The 25,364-nt window shown below is 54.6% G+C and overlaps 1 protein-coding gene and 1 long non-coding RNA gene across 5 annotated transcripts in view; one reads left to right on the forward strand and one right to left on the reverse strand.

The window, feature by feature from the left end:
* LOC128107578 (uncharacterized) overlaps positions 1–11,785 on the reverse strand; it is a 94,426-nt gene extending 82,641 nt beyond the window's left edge. For 3 of the 4 annotated variants that reach the window (XR_008217137.1, XR_008217138.1, XR_008217140.1), the window contains exon 1: positions 5,763–9,932. This is a non-coding gene — a long non-coding RNA (uncharacterized LOC128107578). Of the gene's footprint in view, positions 1–5,762; positions 9,933–11,690 lie in introns of those variants that run through there. The other variant, XR_008217139.1, reaches the window with a different exon arrangement.
* Positions 11,755–25,364, forward strand: part of Zmiz1 (zinc finger MIZ-type containing 1) — a 205,787-nt gene continuing 192,177 nt past the window's right edge. Inside the window, 1 exon segment of the mRNA XM_052733631.1 lies at positions 11,755–11,984. The gene's annotated coding sequence lies outside the window, so the exon portion shown is untranslated.

Here is a 25,364-nt window from a genome sequence, read left to right on the forward strand (position 1 = left end):
AGGGATGTCCACCAGCTATCATGCACTCTCTCACTCTGCGTCACTCTAGGAATATCTGCTTTGGAGCCAATGCTCAGCTCCTCTGGGATCTGGGTACCAGCTACCTAACATCTCTGCCCTGTGAGATGGATGGCTGCCCAAAGATACTGATGGGTACAGAGATCAGCTCTCCCAAGAAGAGCTTCCCTGCTATGAAACCTTGGGACTGGAGCTAGAAGGAGCCAGGTATCCCAAGTGGAAAGGAAAGGGTCCTACAGATGGAGAACACTGCCCAGGCAAACAGTAGCACACCTTGCTCAAGGAATGTCCAGCTGCCAGGTGCTGCCCTGTCCTGTTGGCTGCACCAGGAACATGCGTCCACTTCGGAGCATTTGAGGCAGGAGGCCAAATGGGGTTCCGTGTGGCCCTAAAAAAGGGGGGACATGAGAGTTCAGGTGGCTCCACAGAGGTCCTCCTTCCCCTTAAAGAAGTCATGTCCTCTGGGACTGAAGAATCGAAGGCCATGTCTTAAAGGTACAGTGAGGCCAGTGGTTCCGCACATATGTACTGAAACGATTTGTTTAAAAGGGGAAGGGAGTAATGATCACATTTAGGGTACTAGTTCCTTCTGGGAAGTAGGGGGCCAAGAGGCAGGTCTTCCCCAGTGCCCAAATAATCCAGTTCTTAAGCAGAGTGGCCATGAGCTTTCGTTCTGATGTGTTCATAGCTCACAAATAGTCTTTTATATGTAGGAAATATAATGTAATAAAATTTTAATTGTGTATAAGCCCAGGTTTACAGGGCTATTGTGAGGCTGGGTTGGCTGAGAGGCCTCTATGATCCCCTGAGGCTGGCATCCTTAAAGATACCCTATCCAGCTCTGCGGCAGTGTAGAGGCCTGGGCTTTCTTCCCAGCTCCTCTAAATGCATAGAAGATTCCGGCCATGTCTAGAATAAGGCTGAGCATGGACAGGAAGACAGGCATAGAAGGCCAGCTCATCCTTTGCAAGGACTGCACATATCTGCCTGGGCCTTTTTGTCCTCTGTACAGTGACAGCCTCTGATAAGCTGCTGTCCTAGGTCTGGTCAGACTGTACCACTTAGGTCACATTCCTTGGGACACTCTGCTTCCCCACAAGCAGGCCTGTAACAGGGGCTGTGAGGACTGTAAGAGACTATGCGTGTTCTGGTACACCCCTGGCATTCAGGATCCCTCCACTAATGCTGGTCAAACAAACAAAAACAACAAAAAACCTACCTGAACAAAGCCCCTTCGTACAGACAGGGCAGGACTGAAGTCTGGACTAACTGAGCTCATGGCCCAACTCCACTGCTTACTGGCCAGAGCCTCTCTCTGGTCCTTTCCCCAGAGCACACTGGGCTTCTGTGTGACATGGGACTACCAGAGCTCCTCTGGAGAGAAGAGGGTCAGCCCAGGAGAGGAAAAGTGAGAGCGAGGAAAGTTCTGGCAAAGGAGAGTACAATGCATATGCCAGGCAAGTAACTTGGGCTCTGATCTCCTGCCCAGGGGTAAACCCCTTCTGCTTCATTATGGATATGCTGGGCCTCACCCAGGGCAGCCCTAATCCCTGCTCCTGTGCAGCACTAAGGCCTCAGCTCAGGCCGGGCTGGGACTGGGAGGGGGGGGCAGGGATCAAAAGCAGAAGAGATTAGCATCATAGAGAGCCCCTGAGGGTGAGCCTGGATTAATTCACCCCTTCACTGCAACCCCCCCCCTACACACACACACACACACACACACACACACACACACATGCCCCCATGCCTCCAAGGGCTCTGGGAGGCTGCCTGGGCTGGGGGAAGGGTCCCTTTTCATTCTAGGGCCCTACCACACACCTGAGACCCAGTAAGGGTAAGGACAATGATTTGGACAGACTGACAGGGCAAAGCAGGTCTCATAGCATCTTTGAGGCACAGGCCTAATGTTCTTCAAGGACTCCTTAGTCTATGCTATAATGCCTGCCTTCAGGAGCCATGGTTGAGCTGTCCTAAGCTGGGGGTGGAACAGGGCCCAGCATGGATCTGCCCCTGTAGACACCAACAGAGCTGGCAAGTCTTTGGCAACGGAAAACAGGTGTGAAAGACTGAGCAGATATGGTACCTGCCACCCCAGTCCAGGCATGCTGGCTCCTCTGGTCCTATGGCCTCTTCTCTCTCCCCCAGGTACTTTCACCCATCTCTTGCCTCATGAGGTTTCAGCTCCCACCTCATGCCATCTGTTTTGCCCTTCAACGGACTCCAAGGTCCACTCTTCATGCCTCTTCTGCAGGAGAAAGTAAGACTCAGAGAAGCAGAAAGATGAGCCCAGTAAGAGGTGAGTGAATTCAGAGCTATGGAGCTTCCAGAGAATCCGAGTATCAACTTGGCCCAAGTCAGGCCAGCTATCTGTGCTCTACACTCTTCCAAAGCCCATGAGCAATGCATGGTCTCTGCTCCCCTGCCCAACAGCGTGCACAGAAATACGAGCCTTCTACCTGGACGGACCTCTGATGCTCCCCCACTAACACACTCGGCCTTTGCTCCTCTGTCTACTTTTGTGAAGACCCATCACAAATGCCTCTCAGTGAGCTTCCTCCCATTGCCTTATCCATCAGTGGCCTCCCTCTTCCCTAGGCAAGGGCCTGGAGATGTTCCTCTCTTGGGTACTAACCCCTTTACCTGTTGAGAAGCCCAAAGGGCAGATCAGTGGCTCCTCTGTCTCCAGGCTGGGATAAGGATGTGCAAAAGTGGGGAACATTATGGACACCCCAAACCTCAGCCTCTACAATCCACAAGGCACACTCATAGCACTGCCATACAGCATCAAGTTTAACAGCCGGGGCCTTGAAACAGATTGTCCTGGGTTCCTATCTCGGCACTTTTACCCAGTATCTGTGTGACCTTGGGCTTATGTAACCTGCCTGTACCTTAAATTATCTTTCCATTTGATTGGTTGGTTGGTTGGTTGGTTGGTTTGGGGAAAGGTTCCCCAGGCTAGCATCATATTCTTGATGTTCCTCCTGCCTCCGTCTCTACAACGCTGGGGTTCTGGGTGTGTGCTACTGCCTCCAACACACTATCTGCTGTAGACGGAAATAGGTTAGTTCCAAGTTTCAGAGGATGAAAGGTTTCCATATATGTAAATTCTTGGATTAAGACCCTGTATCTTGGGTTGGAGAGATGGCTCAGCGGTTAAGAGCACTGGCTGCTCTTCCAGAGGTCCTGAGTTCAATTCCCAGCAACCACATGGTGGCCCACAACCATCTCTAATGAGATCTGACATGCGGTATACAATAATAAATAAATACATTTTTTAAAAAAAAGACCCTTAATCTTGTATTGTTACATATGTGTCTGTTGTTACTAGTATTAGAGTCTAATTAATTAGAGACTAAGAAGAGGCATTGGCACCAAGTCTATCCAGAAGAGGATGGAAGTCCAGACAGGAACCGGAAAAGGGGGTTACATTTTAATCCCACTGAATGGCCAAAACCATCTTGGAAGTGGTTATCGCCAGGCCTGCCTTGCAGATAAGGAAACTGAGGTTCCCAAAGGTGGTGTAAGCTCCAGAGAACGCATATCCCTAGTGGCAGGGCTGGAATGGAAGGCCAGGTCACATGGCTCCAAAGTCCACACTTTCAACAGCCCGAGCTGCCTCTCTGTCTGGCAGGAAGATAAGCCGTGTACACAAATAGCTGTAATCCGAGGTAGAAAGTGATAAGTGCCAAAAGGGACGATAAAGGCTCTGGGAGGGTTTGAGAGGGAGGCAGGCTGCCCAAGGCAGGAAGAGAGGGAGGCGGCGGTCAACACAGGCTTGGGCGAGTGGGTGTCATCGGTGTGAGTGGGGTCTGGGAGGTGGACAGGCAGGGTAGGCGGAACCAGGGGATCTAAGATATAGCCACAGGACCTAGCACCATGGCGTCACCAGGGCCCAATAAATATTTGTGAAAGGAAGGGAAGGAAGGAGAAGAGCAGAGAAGAAGGCGGCTGTACCATCTCTGCTAAGCCCAGGATCTACCCATCTCACGGGGCTCGGATCAAGGTGTGAAGGGCTGCATGTGGACGATGAAGTATTTTGCTCAACGTCAGGAAGAACTTTCCAGCAAGTTAAGCTGGACCAGGGTTCTCTTCGGGGCAACTCTGTGTTGCAGCCTGCTGGTGCTGGCTTAGGAAAGGCGGCAGTTAAACTTTCACCAAGTGTGTGAACTGCTAAGCAGGCAGCACCAGGCCACCATGGAAGGACTATTTACACTAAGGGAATCAACAGATACTACGAGTCAGGTTTTCCCCAGTCTGGAGAGCCAGATGTTAAACATTTACTAGCACACACACCGCTGGGCAGAGGTCTGCCTCTGTGAAGGAGCAAGCAATCTATCTCCTCCAGAAAGGTACAGGAAGCAAAAAATCAAAAACAAAAATGAATTCCTGGGAAGAACGGGGCTAAGGTGCTCTTGCTCAGTGAGGGGGTTCAAGTCAGATGACCTGAGAAGCCCCTCTCTGGCTTCAAGTGCCCGTGAAAAGTTGGGTTTAAGAAAACACTGTACCAGGATAATTACTCATGCCAGGAAATCATTAACCACTTGACCTAGAAGGTGGGAATAGGGCAAGGACCTAGAAACCAGGGGAGAAGCTACGTGCTTACAGATGTCAAGAAAACCTTTCTTAGTCCACAGAGCCAGGAAGAAGCAACCCTAGGGCAAGAGAGAGCCTATGTCTCCAATACCCTGGGTCCAGGGCTCCTTCTGAGGCACGTGGCTGAACCTCTGGGAACAGGAGTCTCTGCATGGGATCTGTTTGACTGGTTTCCTCCATCAGAATGTCAGATGAGGGGGCAGCATGGATCACATCTGCCCTCCTCTTTGTTGGGTCCCTAGCACTTAGCTCTGTGCTCGACATAGCTTAGAGCCAATATTTGTTGAATGAATGAAAGTGTCTGAGATCCTGTCTCCCAGCAGCATCTGGGGACAGGAGTGGCATCTTTTGAAAACATCACTACTACCTGGGTCGGTAACACTGAATCAAGTTATCAGGATTCAAATCTTGACTAGACGCCTCCCCGCCCCCACAACACACACACACACACACACACACACACACACACACGCACACGCACACACGCACACGCACACACACACACACACACACACACACACACACACACACACACACACACACACACCTGTATGATACTGGCCAAACCACCAAGCCATTTTCTTCTTCCACAAAGTGGGTTGTGCAGTCTGCCTGCCTCCTGAGGCTGTTGTGGCACTTGTGTGGGACAGAAAGTGCTCTTTACAATCTCAAAAGTGCTATTCCCAGGGGAGGAGGGAGCTCGAGAAGCTAACCTTGGCAGGAGCTACTTTGTAGACCCTGACCAATGACCGGAATGTTGGTCTTGCCGGGCTGATCACTGGAGTAACCTGGGACAGAGTGGCCCAGGGCCTGGGAAGGTCAGAGTTCAGGTGCAAGAGGGATCTCTTAAAAGGGGTGTGAGCAAAAGGAGACAGCCATGGAGTCTTGGAGAGCCCTTTCCAAAGAGCAAATGGGTAGCTGTCTCAGCAGAGAGCCGTCTGATGTGCCTCCGGGGTCCCAGTCCTCTACCCCTGCAGATGGCATACCTTCCTGGGAGTGGGTAACCACGCCTGCTGTGTTCAGCCTGGAATCGAACCAGTGTTTAAAGTGATGTTCTACAAGAGAGAGATTTGCAACACCCTCAGACACGTACCCACAGTTCTTTCTTGGTAGGGTGGGGGTCTGCCTGCCAGGGAAGAGGTCCAGCTCACCCAAGGCTGCAGTTGCATGATGAAGGGAGGCATGATGGAGGCAGTGGTCCTCCAGCCCTCCCCGTGACATCTGATCCTTGCAGAAGGGGTGAGGCCAGGCCTCTGGGTGGCCGGCTCCTGCTCCATCCTATGCAGCTGGGTCCCGGTTCTATTTGTCACCAGCTGCAGTTGAGAACAATGTCTTAGTTTCTCTTCTTTCTTCTCTCTCATTTTAATTGAGGGGAGAAGAAGCCACTCGCTGAGCAGCTCAGCATCATCAAGGCGCCTGGGACTGTGCATCCTTCAAAAAGAGCACAGTTGCAAGGTGCAGGAATGCCAGTCACTTTGGGAGCCTGGATACTAATCCCGCCTTTGCTGTTCAACACCAGTGATTTTTCTTCCCTAAACCTGAAGAACGGCATCTGGGCAATCCTTCATGGGAGCCTGGTCTGTCCATGTGTGTCTCTGTCTCTGCTGTACTTGACTGCTTGTAAAGTAACTGGGTGACAGTATAGAGCAACCTCTATTCTACCTCTAGAGGTGGGGGGACTGGGTGGTTTCCACCATGAGGTGTAACACTGGCAACTGAGAGTTCCTATGCCTCAGTTTTCTTATCAGTAAAATGGAGCCATTAGTACTAATTCTCAGCTCACGTGAGGACCAGAACTCAAGTGCATGAGCTACTGAGGACCTGCCCACAGCAGGAACTTAACAGGCAGTCTCTACCGTCATACTGATATGGAGGCAGTCTGGCAGCATTCAGGGATGGAGGTGATGTAGACGGCTTGGCTGGTGGTATCATCAGAGTAGGCTCCTGAGCAGGTGGCTGCAGACATGGACTGGAAGGCTGGGATGGGTGTGTCCTAGGAGACAAAGGGAGCGTGCACAGAAGCAGGCAAGGAGTTGTACGCATGTGATGGCGGTACTTCTGGAAGCCACCGAGCATGAAGAACCTGAAGACAGGTTAGGGCAAGAGGGTGTAAAAAGCATGCATATGTGAGACGTCAGGCCTGAGCTCCTTTGCAGGGTGAAGGTGCTGCAGGATGAAGGCAGGAAGCCACTGTACTCCACCCCTGGCATGCTGCATTTATCTCCCCAGCTGGCCTTCATACACCAGTCCCAGCTTGCTGTTTGGTGGAGCGCTGGCGTCGGGAGAGGGTGCTGCAGGAAGTGGCCCACCTTTCATGCTCTCTCTGTACTTCCCAGTCCTGTGGCCCAGTGAAAGCCACCGCCTCCCTCTGTGTCATCTCAGTCACCCAGAGAAGTGCCATTGTGAGGATCAGAGGATGACAAGACAAGATGGCACGTCCCAGCTGGGTGTGGTGGCTCACAGCTGTAATCCTAGCACTCGGCAGACACAGAACTCTGAGTTCAAAGGCCAGCCTGGGCTACACAGCAAGACTTCGTCTCAAAGTGCCCCACCTCCATGAAGAAACCAATACAAATAAGTCCTAGCTGATCATATACTGGGAATCTTCTTAGGATGCCTCAGTTGTCTAGTGTTCAGAGAAGGGAGGAGAATCTAGCTGGAACATAGAGGCTCCATGCTAGAGGGTACAGGCTTTCTGTGGTGGATCAACTATCTACTCCTATGAGGTATAGGTACAGAGCTGGGCAGGATCCAAAGGGTCCCGGTCCAACCACAGGTGAAGACTAATTATGTTCCCATTACTCACTGTCTAGGAAGGGCTTAGACAGAGATCTAGCAGGTGCTTATATCTTCCCCCAAAGCACTTCAAAAATCACCTCAGCTGTACCATACTTGGTCATGAGATGAGCTCAGGGGTGCGGCCACACCTGGAACCCTACCCAACCCCCGACCCCCAGCAGCCAGTCAACCTCTGTGCTCTTCCTTCGGCCTGGAGACACAGAAGGAGACGGAGTGCCAAAGCACCTGGCCCACGGGAGCAGCGAGATGGATTTTCACATACCTTTTGGCTCCAGGAGGAGAGAGGCAGGAACTGGTACCTGCATGCTTGTTCCTACCTCAACCCACTGATGGCAGCCTGGTCCAGAGGTCATACTCGCTACACCCTGCCTGCACAGATCCTCTGCATACTCAGGTTGCTCACACCTCCCATCACAGCCTTCCTCCTGACCCTTGGACTTCCTGCTTCCTGGGACCCAGGCTCAGGTCCCACCTAAGCAGTGGCTCTCTTCCTCAGACTTGATGGTTCTATGAGGGTAGGAAACAAGAGGTACTTAGGCCTGATGGGAAGGTGGGTGTAAGCTGAGATTGCATTGCACAGTCCACACTCTGGTGGGTACAGACACTGCCTTCAGAGCCAGGGGGGAATACAGGAACCTTCACCCATCAGGCAGAATGCACTTTCCACCTCTCTGTTTCAACCCAGGCCTACTGCAGCTGAGGCCGAGATTGGGAACTCAGGGCATAGAGAACAGCAAGGCTTGATGGCTGCTATGAGATCTAGCCTTTAGTTTATAGAGGGCCCAGAAAGGGAGAACAACTCGTCTAGGGCCACACAGAATTTCTGGCTAAGGGTGCAGAGCTTGGGTTGTTGGCTCACAGGAAGCCACGTTAATGAGGGCCTGAACAGCGTGGGGATGGTATTTACAATCCTCTTTTCTTTGGAGGGGATAGTAATGTCCCTAACTCCAGGCAATAAGTTAATGCCTATGATGTCCTCACTCAGCACATAGTAGGCACCAAATAAGTCATACCTTCTAAGACTCCAGAGGGAGCCAACCAACAGGACTAGCAGCTTCCTGGGCAGAGGAATAGAGAGAACAATGGCCTGGGATCCCCAAGGCTTGCAGCCTGGGGCCCTCACAAGTCTGATTTCTCAGACTTCTTGCCCCCAAGGTGCCATGCTTGGTGGACTGACTGGGAAAGCTGAAAACAAGGTTGACTCTGTCTTGCTGGGCTCCTCTGCCCTCTGCAGCCATTTCCGGGTTTCCAGATTAACATGTTGGCTAGAAATAAGGGGTGGGGGAACCAGCAAGATGGCTCATCTTTGGGAAAGGCTTTTGCTGCCAAGCCTGAGGATCAATCCCCAGGAAGGACCTACATTGATACACGGGGAGAAGTGATTCCCAAAAGCAGTTCTTTGACCTTCATGTGTATCCCTCTCCTCAAATAAATAAATACAATGCAATTTTTAAGAAAAAAAAAGGGGGTGGAGCCTTCTGGACAGGAGCTTTTGAACATGAATGTTCACCTGAGGTCACCATTTCCTCCACTTCCTGGAGGTGGCTAGCTCTGGTTACTTACAGAAGGATTTGGAGAGGTTTGATGACCCAGGTGGTCATCAAGGCCAACAGGCCTGACCCAGGTGTTGGTTGGGGCTGGATTCTTGCATCCCAAGTCTGACAGGGACTTAGGTGCTGGGGATGGAGGTGTCCTTCTGGGTGTACCAATGCTGTGAAGGTCTGAGGGCAGGATGGCTGTGGCTCCATTTAGAAAACGGAATCCTCACCTTTCAAGTCAAGCTGTCCAGGATTTCTCAGACTACCCTTCCCAACCTTGGCCACCCACAGGCTGTGGTGTGTGTGTGTGTGTGTGTGTGTGTGTGTGTGTGTGTGTGTGTGTGTTCTTGGAAATGTGCTGGGACCAGGCCATTCCAGTGTCCCTAGAGGTCTGGAAATGGTTTCATGCCACCCACTTTCCCCAAGGATACTCATCTGCCACCTGTGGGTGGGTAGTGGAGCAAGTTGCTAACTGTTCATCCTGTGTGACAGGTCCGAGGACCGAGGTCCAGGAGCACCGCCCCACCCCGACCTCCATCCCGCAGCCAATGGCAGCAGGAGGCAGAATTTGTCTCGGGAGAAGTAGTTTCCCCACACTCAGACACCCCCTGCCCCACGTCCCTGTGGATCTGAGCCGCAGTCTGCCCTCAGGAATTCCAGGCTGAGTTCACCGCTGCCAGACCCGTCAGAGCTTTGAGCATGAATTCAAAGCCAGCAAACGCACTTTGCCTCCTTGTCTTAGTGGTGGAAGGAGTGATCTCTCTGGCCCTGAAGGAGTTCAAGCCGAGGTCAGAGCAGCCAGCCCTCCTAAGGATATTCTAAAATGGGGGTCTGAGGTGCGGGGAGGGGGGAGCGCTCCCGCCTGCTCCCCCTGTTGGCCCGCGGTGCGCTATGATCACCGCCCAAGAGGCTCAGGAACCCGCGAGTCTGCGTGACACGTCTGCGCTCCCATGCGGACCTCGTCAATCAAACTGCGGCCCTGGAGAGGCCAAGACTTCTTCCGCCCGCCCCAGGCCCCGAGGAAGACCCCCCGCCCCGGCTGCCTGCCCGAGCCCGCCCCCAGCGGTGTCATTGTTCTCTGACGTCACGCGGCGGCCCCGCCCCTCTCCCCCCCACTTTTCCTCCCCACCTCCGGTTCTCCCGGCTAGCCGCCAAGCAGCCTCCGACGACCCGGCAGTGCAGGGCTCCCCCCGCGGCCCGGCCGGGGCTGCGCCCCCTTGCGCTCTTCCCAACTTGCCTTTGTTATTCCAGCTCCCTTCCTCGCCTTGCCTCCGACACCACGGCTGCCTGCAAAACGCGGAGCACGGAGCAGTCGCCACACCTGGATTGCCTAGCGGGCTCCGGCCCAAGCCTCCCCCGCCTGCCCGGGAGGGGAGTGCGTGCGTGCGCGCGTGTCCAACCCAGGCGCTTGTTATCCTTAGGACCCGAGTACCTCTAATCAGGAAGGGGGTTTGAGGAAGGGATGTGGAAGCGTTAGGGGAACATGTGCTTGTATGTGTACGTGAGCGTGAGATGCAGTGCACGGGGGAATGCCTCGTGGTTTTGTTTTTTGTTTTTTTTTTTTAAAGCGTACCGGAGGTGGTGTACAGCGATGTTAATGTGTACAATTGTATGAATCCGGGTGTACGGGCATATCTGGGATGGAAAGTGTGTGTGCAAGTGTGTTGGAGGGGCAGTATGCGTGCTCTGCTGAGGGTAGGCGCAAACGTGTGTGCCGTTTGTGTAGGAGTTTCTGTGTGAGTGGCAATGGACATGAGCCAAAGGGAGTGCGCACTTGGATACTCTCGGGGGCGGGTCTGCGAGGGGAACCCCCGCGAGTGGGCGCACCTAACTGTGCTTCGTGAGTGCCCTCCGCCACCAGAGGAGTGGTTGGTGCCCAGCCCTGGGCTGGGAGCTGGACTGGGTTCTTTCCACCTCTGCAGCGCGAGAGCGCTCGGCTCGTGGCGCCCCAGGCGCTCCCAGCAAGGCACCGGGGCGTTCTTGAGTCTCTGAACTTCGAGTGGGGTGGGGACATATGGTTCGCTCTGCATCCCTCGCTCCTCCTCAGAGGTCAAGGGAGGCCCCCTTTAACCTCCTACGTCACCAGAGGTGGTGAAGGTTAGGGTCGTCTCACCCTCTCTCTGCCACACGGTTTTAGGAATAATCCCAAAGTCTCCGGGGATTCTTTGCACACCTCTCGTTAGCAACTCGGTCACCCCAATTCGGTTGGCTGACAGCACCTGCGGCCCCAGTGTACTCCCGTAGGGGACCAGCAGGAAGCGGGGTACGCCTCCGGGCAGTAATTTTGCTCCTACCAATGCGGTCCTTTCCTAGGCACATTAGTCTCCCCACTCTAAACTTACGGGATTGAGGGGGTGTTAAAGAGCGGCGTAGGGAGGCGAGAGGAGGGACCGAGAGTGAACCAGCGGCATGGCGTGTGGGGGTAGCGCGGAGCCTACCAGAGTCGGGAAGAGAAAAGCTTAGAGAGAGCAGAGACCTGGGAACAGGAAGAAAGGGAGGGAAAGAAGGGAAAGGAGAGAGAGAGAGGCGGAAAGGAAAGGGAGAGCGCAGCGAGCGCGCAGATGGAGAGCGAACCAAGGCAAGCAGAGCTGAGCGCTGGAGGCGCGGCGCTCCGCTCCCGCGGTGAATCCGTGCCGGCTTTTGCGGGAGGCCGGCGGCGCGGGGCCCTTTGGAAATAGAATAGCCAATGTAATCTGACACTTCAACTTGCTCGGCTCCGGGCGAGTTGATTCACTTACTCACCCCCTAACGCCGAGTTCCTTTTCACTGTCTGTGGACATTAAAAAAGCGAGCGGCGGCGGCGGGCGCCGGGGAGAGCGAGCGGCCGGGCGGGCGAGCAGTGATCGGGCCGCAGAGCAAGCGAGCAGCGCCGGCGCAGCGCAGTGACCCCAGCCCCGGCCGGCTAGGAGCCGGAGCGGGAGTCGGAGCCGAGCGGATCTCCGCACTCTCCCTGCGCTCCTCCCGGCTCCAGCCGGCCCTACCCGGCGGTGGCGGCGGCGCGTCCTCCAGCGGTGGCAGTGGTGCTCGCAGCGCCCGGTAAGTTTGGGGACAGAGCCAGGCGCCCGTTAGCACTGAGGCTTCCTCCAGCTCCCCGCGGATCGTCGGGGTGCGAGCGCCGGGTGCTGTACTAGGGTTTTCCGTTTAGAGGCTTAGCTCCGGCCGGGCGAAAGGCGCCAGCCGTGCGGGCTCGGTGCGCTGCCCTGGCCGCCGGGGGCGGAGGCCCTGGCCACCAGCGAGCGCCGAGCTGCGTAGAGCGGCTCCGACTGAGCGCGGGGACGGAGGGAATCGTCGGGTGTGCGGGGCGCCGGTGCGGTTTGTGGGCGCGCGGACTCGGTGCCCGCCTCCTGCCGGCGCACCTCCAGCCGTCCCTCCGAACACTCGGGGTCCGACCGGGATACGGATTCCGAGGAGGGAGGGAAGGACCCGGGAAGGACTGGCTGAGTCTCCCTCGCCTCCTTTGGAAAGATGTGAAGTTGTGCTCCTGGGTGCGTAGGAGAACCGCCGGGAAGGCGCTGGATTCCAGGGTGGCCAAGGTTGGTGGTGTTAAGTTGTGCCTCCGAATTTCTATGGAGAACACACTTTAGTACATGGGAGATGGGGGCGCGGTTAAGTTGTTTTGCGGGGAGAATGGCCCAGGAAAACGCGGCGCGTGGCTGGAGCAGGGCACGCCGAGTGGAGTGTGTCTAGGCTTCCCGTTCGGGCTTCGGAAGCCGAAGGGGCTTTCAGGCCAACGCCTGGCTGGGGCTGCCCCAGCCAGGAGGCGAGCCCAAGGGGGAAGATGTGTCTGTGTGTGCGCGCGCGCGTTGCAAATACGAAAGTAATTTCCCCGTGTTCTTTCTTCCTTTCTGTCTCCGGCGGCGGTGGCCCCGGGGGAGTGGTAGGCTGGCCCGGGTGGAGGTTGAGGGGCCGGGCTGGAGCTGAAGCTAGGGTCTGGATGGTGGGGGCAAGCTCTGAAAGCTTGTTTCACATTCCTGGTGTCGGAGCTGGGGAGAAAACAGTGGGGAGCACGGCCTCGGTGTCGCGGTGCAGGCTGCGGGAGCGCGTCGCCCCCTGGCCGGGGACATCTGTCCAGGAAGCTGGCCAGGCGGGGAGAGGGCGCGGTGCAGAGGGCAGGCTCCCCGCCCTGGAGCGGTGGGGGCGCAGGCGAGGGGCGGCCGCCTCTCCCGGCCATTGTGCGCCAGCAGATTTTCACGGGAGACTGCCCCGAAGCCGCCGGAGAAGGCCAGGAGCCGGCCACAGCCCCGGGTTTAAAAGACACTCCAGGAATGTAAACAACCCGGGCGGGAGGGCTAGCGGACTGGAGCGCGCCAGGACTGCGGGCCTGGGCCCCCCACCCTCCCTCGGGGACAGCGGATCGAAGCGGCCACTCTGCTCTTTCCTCTACCTGCCGCAAACTTTTCCCTCCTCTGCTTTACAGTTCCACCTTGTGCCTCCAGCCCCGAGCTGGGCTAGGGCCTTTCCCATAACCCGGCTCAGGGAGCCTGGTATCCGGCACCGACCGGGAGGCTAGGCGGCCAGATCCCTGCTTCGATGCCGGGAGCCCGGGAGACGTCTGCCCCGGGAGCTGCAGCTCCTTGGGCTAGCAGTGCTAAGAGTAACTGGGACTGGGAGCCTGCCCGCCTGGATTGCTTGCTCGCTCTCTCCCGCCCTCCTTCCCGCGGCTCCTTCCCCCGCTCTCCCCCTTCCCCTTTCCCCTGACTGCTTTTCCAATGCCCTGACATGAGGGAGGAAGATTTAACTTGGCAGCCCAAACAAATGTTCTCTCTGAGATCTCCAAGAAGCTGGCTGGCGGCTGGGCTGGCGGGGTGAGTGCACCGCTCGGCCAGCCTTTCCCTCCTCTCGGCACTGCCAGGGACATTTGGAGCCCCGTGGGTGGACAGCCCTGGGCATGAACAGTGGAGACCAACCCCCGGGATTTGAAAGGGCGGTCAGTGGGCTGCGCCTGTGAAAGCCCCTGCCTTGGCGCTAGCTACATAGAGAGCCATTGGCTCCAGCTGCCTCCTGGTGCCAATGGTTTTCTGAAGGGTTTTCTTGAGCAACAGTTTGCCTCTGCTGCAACCTGGGAACTGGGCCTGGTAGACCAGAGGGTTAACTAGTGCAGTCTCCTCCCTCCCTCGTGGGTGTGAGGACAGGCTGGTTACACAGGGCAGGGCAGGAGGCCAGAGGCTGTTCCCAGAGGTGCCTGGTTTTGCTTATTGTTTTTTTGAAGGTACAGATAAAGGGATGGTGGCTGGGGCTGGAGAAACAGGCGACTTGGCTGCTGGTGGATTCCGACCTGCCTCCCTGTGCTTGTTGGGTGACTAGAGTGTGGAAGAGTTGCCTGTGAGCTATTTGGGAAGTTTAGATGAGGGAGCAAACCCATGGCCTTTTCTTATCCGGGCTGGTTTTTGAAGAGGTCCAAAGCAGGGGGAATTCCTGGCCCCTTGCTTGGGACCTCTGGCCGCTGAGCAGAGGCAGAGGGTTTGTGAACACCCCCGGGAGCCTTGTGCTGACCTTTCCCTCTTGAAGAAGAGGATGTCGAAACACCAGCATCAAACAAAAGGCACATTGAAAGCCCTATCTGCCTAGGAGCGCGTGCGGCTTTGGGGCTAGGAGTGCCTTTAGAGGGAGATGGTGTTTTCCTCTGGGTTTATGATTTGGGTTGTTTTGTTTTTCCCCCAAAAGACAGAAGCATCACTGGTCCCAAGTCACACGGTTAGGAGACCTAGTTTTCTCCTATGAATCAGAAGTTTAGACTTGAGAACTTGGTGACTGAGGCTGGGGGAGGAGCTACAGGCTTTCCAGGACTTGAGCTGCGGTTGTAAGACTTTCTGAGTACTGCTCCCAGGCTCACAGAAGGGACTGGACTTACGAAAAAACTTTGAATAAATAGCCTTGTCTGTGCAGAAACGGCTGCTGGCTTCTTTGTGGGGACAAAATGTTCTTTTTTTCCTCCTAAGGAAAAGTGTGTGTGTGTGGGGGGGTGGAATCCAGGGGCAAATAGAGACTTAGAAGCTGGGGTTTGGCTCCAACCCTCCTCCCCGACCCCCACCCCGTGTGTGTGTGAGTGTGTGTGTGTGTGTGTGTGTGTTCATGTAATACTTCCTCAGCCATAGCAACCTTACATTTTCATCCCTGGCCCCTGTTCAGATGACCCAACATGGCACAGTTGTCCACAGGTTCACTCCTACCAGAAAATGGAAGGAAGGACCCAGCTGAGAAGAGCCACCACCACCGCCCCCCCCCCCCACACACACACACTGGGTGGATAAGGAAGGAAGACACTTTGGAGATTATATGTGTCCTCAAGAGTCTGGGTACACGAGGGCCTGCGTAGGAAGCTTGGATACCTAGCTCCAGTTCCAGGTCTATGGAGGTTTTGTTTTTACCCAAAGTCTTGGGGTAAAATGTTGTAAGAAACCTGTGCAGCAGCAAGTTAATTTTGGGAAGCGACTGTGGACACGGTGGCATGAAACCAGGGTGTAGGGCCTGCTGGACAGTGGCTGGGTCCCATACATTTTCATTCATAACTGCTCCTGTGGGTCCTTGTCAGGCCCCCTGCCTCTGTTGGGTCTTTATGAGATTCCTTGGGTTTTGTGTAGCCAACAAAGGCCGCTGCCCTAATTACCCCTGACCCTGACCCTTCGGCTGCAGTTTCTCCTAGTGACTGCTGGATCCCCTCAGCAGGACACAGTGGCCTCCACCCAGGCCCTCTCTGGGGGGAATCTTTGTCCTGAATAGACCCTGAGGCTGGGGTTGTGGCAGCCTGCCTGGGTGCATGGAGCCTGGCCTGGAAGTTCCAGCCATGAGTCTGAGGTTAGGCTCTCCCTCGGGAGGCAACACCCAGCAGTCCTACCGCAGACACTAGCAGGGGGAGAGAAAAAGGTATCAGGAGGCTGTAGCTGCTGGCTGTGTGGACCGGGATGTTGACTCTGCCCAGCCTCAGTCTCCAGATTTGTAAAATGAGTTCAAGCACAGAACTCCTATCATCCCACATGGTTGCTGGGAGGATCCAAACATTTGAGTCTTCAGCCTGAAGGCTAGGTTGGATAGGTAACAAAAGGGCCAGATTAAGGTTAAGGGATGCTGGAAACAGTTTCCAGAAGTGGCTCCCTCAGCCTTACCTCCCTAACGGCTGACTGTTCAGCCTCAGCTTGCATGCCTCCTGTGACGGGGTGCTCACCACTTGTGGGCAGCAAGCCTCTGTACTCACTGGGCAGCTGTGAGTTGCATGCTTCCTGGAAAGCCACAGCAGGTGATTGATCCTGACTTTAGACTTCAGGTGCTGGGGCCTCTCTCAACCATTTCCTTAATGATCATGAGGTCTAAGTCTTGTACCCAGGCTTTAGTGATCCATGTGCATGGAGCACTCTCCCCATGACTGTTTCCAGCCTTCCTGATAGGACAGAAGTTCAGGGAAGGGTCTGCCCAAGGGGTTCTCTTCTGCTGGCTCTAGGGTAGTAGGCCTGCCTCCTGACATTTTCTTTCCTTGAATTGGGCATGACCTGGGAAGGGTTGCATCTGAAGGGAGGGTCAGGTCAGGGACCCAGAACTGACTCTTCATGTGTTTAATGATAGTCTACAGAGTGAAGACAGTGGCCAGTGGATCCCAGAACTATGCAAGACACTCTTTAGGAGTGTCTTTTGTCCAGCAAGGGCAGAAAGACCAGTCCAAATAAATAATTATCCACCAGTCTCTGGCTGCCTGCCATGTGCACATGAGAAAGGGTGTGGCCACAGCCCCTTTCCTTTGCCTGGCGTGGTCTGTCTAGAATCACTTTTCAAATTTGTTGGATCCCATTAACAACAGTGTCAGCTGCTATCTGGAATTACTTCCATTTAGCAGAGAAGAAAACTAAAGCTCCAGGAGAGGCCGAGAGGCTGTGGCTAAGCCAGGACTCAGCTCCAGGCCTTGCAGACCCCTGCATCACAGTGCATTGAGCAACAGCCCCAACTATGCTGGCATGTGGCACAGAAGCCTGTGTGGATCCCAGGAGTGGAGCAGTTGTTTCCAGAAGGGTCGCAGGTGGTCCTTCCTGCATCTGGCAATACACACCCCCAGCAGCTGTCTCTTCCTCCCTCTCCCTCCCTCCCTCCCTCCCTCCCTCCCTCCCTCCCTCCCTCCCTCCCTCCTTCTCTCTCCCTCCCTCCCTCCCTCCCTCCCTCCCTCCCTCCCTCCCTCCCTCCCTCTCTCTCTCTCTCTCTCTCTCTCTCTCTCTCTCTCTCTCTCCCATCTAGAGCTTGCATGAACCTCAAATGCTGCCTGCCTAGGCGTATGTACGCAGCAGCTTCAGCTCTGCCCGGCCCTGGAGGAAGAAGCAAGATTGTCCCTGAGCTGCTATGGTTTCTAGAGACACAGAGCATGACTCAAACTGCCCCTCCTCTGGCTGAGTCAGTCCCCTACACTGTGTAGGGTGGCCGCCCAGTGGGGCCCCTGGATTCTTTCCTCCCCGTGGGCACCAACCCCCTTTGCACCTCATCATCTGGAGCCTAGTTGAGTGCCACCCTTTAACAAGACTTTGGCTGGTGGGGTCATGGGCAGTGGGTAACTGGGCAGGCTGAGATAGCACCTCCCCAGAAGTCTGCCCTGGCCTGGCCAGGCACACCTGTGCAGGTAATGCCTGTAGCCCTGAGGGCCAGGAGCCTGCCCCTCCCATTAGCCCCAGCTGCCAGGGTTACTACAGGATTGTGCTGGGGGAGGCCAGGGTGCCTGAGCTAATTAGATTTCTTAGATTTCAACGCTCCCCTAATCCTGTTAGCCTGGCTGTAATTGTAACCACTTCAAGGTTTTTGGCGGTGGCAGGCTGTTGAGGACAGACGTTATGGAGACTGTGCTCTGCCCAGCTCTAACCCTCCACAGCCGGTTGGGGATAGAGGCTGCCTTTCCAGGTCTCTTGGGTGGGGTGGGGGTGGGGGTTCTATATAGCATGTCTGTATCCCAAACTGTCGGAACAGATCTGTCTCTCCTAGATCTCCTAGCTCAAATTCTTGTCAGAACTTGTGGGGAAACTGAGGCTGAAGAATGACAGGGAATGGCAGAGGGCTTCAATAACTGGAGTGGCTTGTTCTTGGGAACTTCAGGACAGGTTTGGAATTCCCAGGGGCTAGGAACCTTCCTGAGACACCTGCCCCCAGAAACAGGGTTTGGGAGGCCTTGCTCCCTTTTTGGTGATTCCCCATGCTGCTCTCCTCACATGCTCATCTCTGCCTGTCTCCCTCCCTTGCCCTCAAATATGAGGTAGTTTGAGTCTTTTTTGCCCATCAGTCTTTCCCACATCCCTGCCAATTCTATACCCACCAGGACATGGCCAGGCCGCTGACGCTGACGGGGAAACAGGGTCAGAATGTAACTCTTGTGTGCTTTCCATGGCTCCTTGTCCAGACTTCTTTTTTGGTGTCTAGCGTGAGTGGAAACTGCACACAAGAAGGGATTCCTCTGTGGCCTGCAGAGTCCCTTCTCTGCCTGGGGGCTCACCTTAGATTCAGAAGGCTCACCCTGTATTCTTGGCTCTGGACCGCAGGAAGAAATGCCCGGAAGCCCCCTTCCTTCTACCTCAGAACCCACTTCTCTGGGCTTTAAACTCCCAAGCCTGTAGAATTAGGGGGCTGCCTGTCTTTTTCTAGCCCAGGAACCAGAGCCTTAGAAAGCAGTGATTAGCCCCACTCAAGGTTAGCAGTGCATGGAGCTGCACCAGGACCAGAACCTGGACCCTGTCAGTTCATAAACTCATTAGAACATTTCCAGTGGGCCAGCGCTAGCTCTTTTTAGCTGGTCTTTACCTCAATAAAGGCTGTTTGTAACCTAGCTCAGGAGCCCAGCTGAGGGAGAGTAGGGTGGCCGCCGGCTTCATTTTAGGGATCGCCTCTGAACCTCTTGCAGTACACAAGCTTGAGTGTATGCATGTGTGTGTATGCATGTGTGTATATGCATGCGTGTGTATGTTTCCAGGTTGAGTGCAATGCTGACGTGTGAGAAGTCAAACCGAGTTCCTCTTGAGAGGGTCCAAGCTCTCACCAGCCAAGGCTTCCTCTCTCTCCCTCCGGAGCCCCCACCCGCAGGCATTTCATGCTGACTTTGGGTGGCGGATGGCTTGCCTGCCTGCTGTTCTTGCTTGCCTCCGTGGATAAGGAAGCAGAGTTGGAACCTGCTTGCTCCGCCCTCGAAGTCACCTGTGTTGGGTCCAGGTGACAGCTGCTGGAGGAAAAAGGGACCCGGCTCAGGATGCAATTGTCTGGACCTTGCCCTGTCCCCAAGGCTCCTGCCCAATCTCCCACCCTGCTCCCTGGGTGGACCTTGACCTCAGCTGGGACTGTTGAGAAGCTCAGAACACCGGTCCGACAACCAGCAAGCAGCAGGGCCAAGCGACAGGCAGAGCCAGGAGCTTTCCAGAGTCTTGACTTTTTTCTCCTGGTGTTTGGAAGTCCAAGGAGTCCTTCTGGGGCCTCCGTTTGCCCTTCTGGATGGCAGATGGGGAAGGCCCAAGGGGACAGGCCCCAGGTCAAAGGAGATGGCTTTCCCACAGCGGGGTGTCACAGCAAGGAAGCCATGGAGGGGCTGGTCCAGGTGGAGAGGATCAGTGTGTCACTGAGGTTGCTACTGTTAGCAGACGTGAAATCATTTACTGAAGCCCCCCCCCAATCTCTGCTGCCACCCCTGTGTCTTGTATGTATGTGTATGTCTGAATTTGTGTGTGTCTGCCTGTGTTTGTGTGTGTGTCTGTCTGTGTGTGTCTATGTGTCTGTCTGTGTCTGTATGTATGTGTGTCTGAGTGTGTGTCTGAGTGTGTGTCTATGTGTCTGTCCGTGTCTTTATGTATGTGTGTCTGAGTGTGTGTGTCTGTGTGTATGTGTGTGTCTTGAGTCTGTGTGTGTCTGTATGTATGTATGGTCTGTGACTGTGTAAGTGTGGTCTGTGTGTTGGTGTGTATGTGTGTGTGTGTGTGTGTTGGTGTGTGTGTGTGTCTGAGTCTGTGTGTGTCTGTATGTATGTATGGTCTGTGTCTGTGTAGGTGTGGTCTGTGTGTTGGTGTGTGTGTGTGTGTGTGTGTCTGAGTCTGTGTGTATCTGTATGTATGGTCTGTTCTGTGTAGGTGTGGTCTGTGTGTTGGTGTGTGTGTGTGTGTGTGTGTGTGTGTGTGTGTCTGAGTCTGTGTGTGTCTGTATGTATGGTGTGTGTGTGTGTGTGTGTGTGTGTGTCTGAGTCTGTGTGTGTCTGTATGTATGGTCTGTGTCTATGTAGGTGTGGTCTGTGGTGTATGTGTGTGAGTGTGTGTGTGTGTGTGTGTGTGTGTGAAGCCAACCTCAGGTATTGCTCCTCAGGACAGCCATCTTGTATTTTGAGACAGGGTTTCTCACTGGGACCTTAGCTGATTAGGCCAAGCTGACCGACCAGTGAGCCTCAGGGACCTTCTTGTCTCTACCCCCAAGCCCTGGGACTGTAAGTGCACACTACACTTGGCTTTTGACATGGGCACTGGAGACTGAACGAGGTCTTCTTCATATTTGCGTGGCAAGAGCTTCAGGGACTGAGATGTCTATCTCCCCAGCCCTGTCTCAGGGTTTTTCTCTGGCTGCCCGGAGTCGGCTCTCAACTCCACCTTTTATGTGTGACATCTCTGACCTTGGCCTCCACATCTGTAAAAGAGTTATTCATGCTCTAACAATCACTAACACAGTGCCCTCCTCATAGGTTAAGAAGCCAGAAGAGTGCTCAGTGCCTGGCATGTGGCAAGTACTTAAAGAATGGTAGTCTTAGTCACTGTCATGAGTGTCCTCCCAAAGCCTTACCTCCAGTGTACTGACGGCTCAAGGTCAAACTGACTGAGGGCCAACGTAGGGCCTTCTGAAGCATGAGATGGGAGCCTGTCCTCTCATAGAGGCTACTGGTAATAATTCGAGGGCATTTTAACTCGACCCACCAAGGAGGCTTGTTACCCCCCAACCCCCCATCCCCCCAATATTCTCAGTCATCTGGCTTCCTGTCTGAGAGCTTTGTTTTCCCTTCTGCAAACTGAGGCAGGAGATACCAAAAACTCCCCTTTTGGCCTCTGTCCATGTGATAAGACTCAGGGTCGACCAGGCCTCAATACCTGCTCAGCTCTATGGAGGGCAGCTGTGAAGGAGGACAGAGAATGGGACCTTTGACTAATCATAGACACACACACACACACACACACACACACACACACACACACACCGCCGCCGCCGCCGCCCCCGGCCGAGCTTCAATTTTCTTACCCACCAATTATGAACAGGGATGATATCATAGCATCCTGATGCTGGTTGTTGGGGTATCACAACCCCCACCCCTCCACTCCTGGGAAACCCTCAGCCTAGTTTACCAGGAACTCTGACAGTAAAGAGCACTCGGCCTCATTCTGGTATTCCCCATCTTCTGGAGACATGGCCCACAGCTTGCTTCAGTGTGGACTCCCTGGAAGCAGTATCAGAAGGTTGCCCTGGCCCACAAAGCTGGTGTCCCTGGCCATGAGATGAATAGCTGGCCGTGTCTTGAAGCCCCTCCTGGCCACATTCTGGCCTAGTGTATGACCTCTCTCTTTGTTGTCTTTCAAAGTCTGCCTCTCACTCAGCTTGACATTTTACTGGTGAGAAGACAGGCTGAAAGGAAGAGAAGGGACTTGACTAAGGTCCCTAGCAATAGAGTCTCCTGAGGCAGATTACCTGGCCCGGGTGTTGGGTAGTCCCGGGAGATGGAAGGTGAACAGTCATGGATATGGCCTTGTGGGGTCCCTGTTGTTCCTAGGAAATGGTCCTACTTGCTGCTGTAGTTTACTGTCTCTGGATTCAGTCCTTAGCTCTTTCAGGGGATTAGGTGGGGAGAAGCCCCCCCCCCGCCCCACCACCCTCCCTCCCGGCCCCCCGAACCTCTAGGAAGGCAGCAGACCAGGTCAGAGCTGATGTGGGTCATCTCTTCCTTGGGGTTGGGAACCCTGACACTGCTGAGGAGATCACAGCCCTCAGAAGAGCCGGCTGCCATGATACTGGGAGGCGGCCTTTTCTGGAGGCAGGCAGAGAGGCATGCAGAGAGGCAGTTTGGGTAGGGCCTTGAGGAGGGTTGTGACCCCCAATCTGCCACTGTGGGTAGCACATCATTTTCCTGGCTCACAGTCTTCATGTGACTTTCCTGACTTTGGGGAGTGGACCGGATGGCTGGCAGGGAGAGGAGGAGGGTGTTCATTGGCCATCCGTCGTCTCCCTACTCATTGAGCGTGGGCCACCGAAGCCTCAGCGCCTCCTTGTGCCTCAGCTCCTGGGAGAAGACCTGAAAGTTCAGGGGCGTATTTTAATTTTGTTTTGATGTTGGGCTTGGAGCTATGAGCGCCTCCGCTGACCCCCTGCTGAAGGGGGGGGGCACTTCAGTGCCCCCCAACCCGCCTGAGCTGACTTCAATTTCTGTCATTCCTTGTCAGCCTGGCTGGTCCCTTTATGCAAGAGGAGTGGGCCTGCTTGGAGGGTTGGTATCCTTTCAGGCCTCAGAATTCTTGGGTTTTCTATCTTTGATAGCTCCCCCTTTGCCTGCCCCCACAGGCTCCACACATCTTTATTTCCGGTATTCCTAGTACTTTGGGATCCCAAGTCATCAGGCTACTCTGGGCGCCTCATCCTCTGGTGCCTGTCATACAGATTTACGCCCTGTGTGTGACATCCCCACAGTGTCATGTGTGGCCGTGTGCCCCTCCAGGAGTGGGCTGCTCCTTACTCCCCAGCAGTTCTATCTGGAAAGTTCCATGGTCTGTGGAGTTTAGAAGGGCTCCTTGAGGCTCAGTTCTCATCCCAGAACCGTGAAGAATCCAGGACTCACCCCCCCACACATACACACACACCCCTCTACACAGCACAATTGTATCACCTGAGTCCTCCCCGACTGAATCTAAGGCAGGAGTAAGCAGAGTGGATTCCATGGAGGAGATGGCTTTCTTTTGGCTCTAAGTTTCATTTAATTTCTTCTTCTTCTTTTTTTTTTTTTTTTTTTTTGGCTCTGACTTTCTTAGTTAGGGTTTCTATTGTTGTGATAAAACACCTTGACCAGGAGGGTGGGTGGTAGCACGTGCCTTTAATCCCAGCTTTCAGGAGGCAGAGGCAGACAGATTTCTGAATTCAAAGTCAGCCTGGTCTACAGAGTGAGTTCCAGGACAGCCAAGGCTACACAAAGACACCCTGTGTTGGAAAAAAATAAAACAACAAACAAGCAAACAGCAATGACAAAACCCACCACGACTAAAGGAACTTGGAGAAGAAAGGGTTTATTTCATTTTAGAGATTGTAATCCACCATCCAGGAAAATCAGGGCGAGAACTCCATGCAGCCACCTGGAGGCAGGAGCTGTGTACTGGCTGGCTCTTCATGGCCTGCTTTCTTAGAGCACCCAGGACCACCAGCCCAGGGATGACCCCATCCACAGTGGGCTGGGCCCCTCTCACATCAATCACTAACTAAGAAAAGGCACCACGGACTTGCCTACAAGTTACTCTTTTTTTTTTTTTTTTTTTTTTTTTGGTTTTTGGTTTTTGGTTTTTGGAGACAGGGTTTCTCTGTGTAGTTTTGGTGCCTTTCCTGGAACTCTGTAGCCCAGGCTGGCCTCGAACTCACAGAGATCTGCCTGTCTCTGCCTCCCGAGTGCTGGGATTAAAGGCGTGCGCCACCACCACCCGGCTTACAAGTTACTCTTAATGGAGCCATTTTCTCCGTGGAGATTCTTGGATGGCTCTAGCTTGTATCAAGTTGAAATAAAACTAGCCAGTGCCCTGGGCCTTCCTAGTCTCTTTTCATCTGTGCAGCTGGAAGACATTAGGCTGGATGGGGAAGTAATGCACTCAGGTTGTGGGATGTGGAAGTGGCTGGGGCGGGGGCAACGACAGCAGACCGCGGGGACAGAGCAGGAAGAAAGTGGCTGGCATTTGCTGATCCCGCAGGATCCTGTGCTGGAGGGGGGTTTTGTCTTTTGGGCCCTTCCTGTCATACTCATTCAGCACTAGAGGTGGAGCCCTGTCCAGGGAGGTGGCAGCAGTATGCATGTGAGAAGAGCCCACCTCCCACGGACACTTGGTTCAACCCAGCTTGTCTCCCACCTCCACAGCCCTCTGTCCAGGCGTATCCTACCCAAGCACTCTCAGGCTCCAAAGCCCAGGAGAGCTCTCTGCAAGAAGCACTGGGTTTGGAATCAGAATTTTTGACATCGCTTCCTGCTGTGGCATCCCTTGTGGCTGTTGGGAACATGAGATGCGAGGCCCTGCCCTTGTCAGGTGCTGTGCGGTGTCGCTGTGTCACACAGCATAGAGTATTATTACCACATACGTCAGTAATAACAGCCCAGACCAGGCCAACCCCTCATTTAGCCACTGAGTCTAAACCCAGAGGGACAGGTCGCTAGTTGAGCTGGGACGGGAACCTAGGTATCCCAACCAAGTAGCATGTGGTTGGCTCTTGCACTGTTCCTACAAAAGCTCCCCACTGGAGTGATTGAGGCTCGGGGACAGGCCCCTCTGTGGCTGTTAGCAGTAGGGCTGCTACCTTGCTTGGGACTTCTGCGTTTTCTCACAGAGGCGAGGTCCTGTGCCTCTGCCTCTGCTCCCCGGAGCTGCAGGGCCTAGGGCATGCACCTACGTATTTGACTCTGCTCTCCAGAGCTGTAGGGCCTGGGGCAAACATCTAGGTATTTATTCACTGTGGTCTCTGGAGGGCTGCTGGTCCCTTGGTCATAGTCTGCTCATGGCCGCCATCCTATAACAAGGTACTTCTCAGTGCATACGGGGCTGTCTTATTTTTGCCAGCTGTCACTTGGAATAGTCAGGGCCCCAGAAACTGTTGGCCCTGTGAGACTCCTTGCCCACGTGTCTGGCCTATCTGGCCACAAAATGTGGCTTTGTCCTAGACCACAGTTTGGATTTGTTGCTGCACTGTCGGGGGACACGACCTCTCCCGGAACCCACAGATCCAAAGATGGCTAGAGGGTGGGCATTAGGAGGGAGAGAGGGACCCTGTCCACCTCACCCTTCTGCCCCTACTTTCCAGTTAGGAAACTGAGGCCCAGAGAGGGGGAAAGCTAGCAAGATTCTGAGTGCTCCTACCCTAGCAGGCTGGCTTCCCCTCCCTTTGCCTCCATCCTCCACTCCCTGAGGCTGGCCTCATTCCTGCTGGACCAAGTGTACGCAGGATGAGTGACCACAGGCAGAGCAGCAGTCTCTGAGTGCGTCTTAAGGTGTCTCCATCACTCAGGCCAACCCTGCTTCCTGGGGAGGGTCGGGAGCATGGGCACTAAGGGGTGTGGTTCTCACGGGCCTGAGAGCTAGGCCGTGACCTGTGTCTAGTCCCCAGTGCTCTTCCCAGGCAAGAGTGGTGTCTGGAACCCTTCAGGGCTGTCCCCTCTCCTGTTACAATACCTACTCTGTCACTGTGCCCCTTAAACCCTTGGGAAGT

The sequence above is a fragment of the Peromyscus californicus genome, unplaced genomic scaffold (genome assembly GCF_007827085.1).
Source record: "Peromyscus californicus insignis strain IS unplaced genomic scaffold, ASM782708v3 Scaffold_12__1_contigs__length_115047231, whole genome shotgun sequence".
Lineage (NCBI taxonomy): Eukaryota > Metazoa > Chordata > Mammalia > Rodentia > Cricetidae > Peromyscus > Peromyscus californicus.